Source organism: Eimeria mitis, genomic scaffold, assembly GCF_000499745.2.
Source record: "Eimeria mitis Houghton genomic scaffold, Emh_scaff2976, whole genome shotgun sequence".
Lineage (NCBI taxonomy): Eukaryota > Apicomplexa > Conoidasida > Eucoccidiorida > Eimeriidae > Eimeria > Eimeria mitis.
The window spans coordinates 6,841-7,119 of NW_013571318.1; positions in this window are offsets into that span (position 1 = coordinate 6,841).

Consider the following 279-nt stretch of genomic DNA (forward strand, 5'->3'; position numbering starts at 1 on the left):
TTGCAAGTTGCTGCTGCGGTGTGAAGCCGAGGGAGCTGCGAAGACACCGCAGGGGGGCCCCCCCGAGCATCTATATTTAGTGTGTATTTCCGTTTATATTTTATAATTAAATAAAATAAATAAATTATATTTATAATTTATTAAAATAAAAAACTTTATTTATTCATTTGCTGCTTGAAAGCATTAAAAACTAATACACCAGAGCAGCAGCAGCAGCAGCAGCAGCAGCTGCTGCTGCTGCTGCTGCGGTGTATATGCAGCTCCAGTGTATCGTCAGCT